We start from the raw sequence: 296 nt of genomic DNA on the forward strand, positions 1-296 counted from the left end.
CCCTCTCCCCGCCGCCGGCTGCGGGGCTGCCCTGCCGAGGCGCCGACACTGGAGGAGATGGGGAAGGGGCCACGCACTTGGTGCCCACCGAGCAGCCTGCCCTTCCCGCGCAGTGTGCAGCCGTGTGCTGCTCTCCAGCCACTAGCGCTCGAGTCCCCAGGGGCTGAGGGTGGCCAGACCGAGAAAAGCACTTTTTTCTCAGTCGCAGATGGCTGGGTAAAGATGCACAGCTGGTGAGGGTGTTGGAAGGGGATAGAGTGGGAATATACCCTGAGCAGAAGCAGCCAGCGTAAGGA

This window comes from Aptenodytes forsteri, unplaced genomic scaffold, assembly GCF_000699145.1.
Source record: "Aptenodytes forsteri isolate BGI_AS27 unplaced genomic scaffold, ASM69914v1 Scaffold183, whole genome shotgun sequence".
Classification (NCBI taxonomy): domain Eukaryota; kingdom Metazoa; phylum Chordata; class Aves; order Sphenisciformes; family Spheniscidae; genus Aptenodytes; species Aptenodytes forsteri.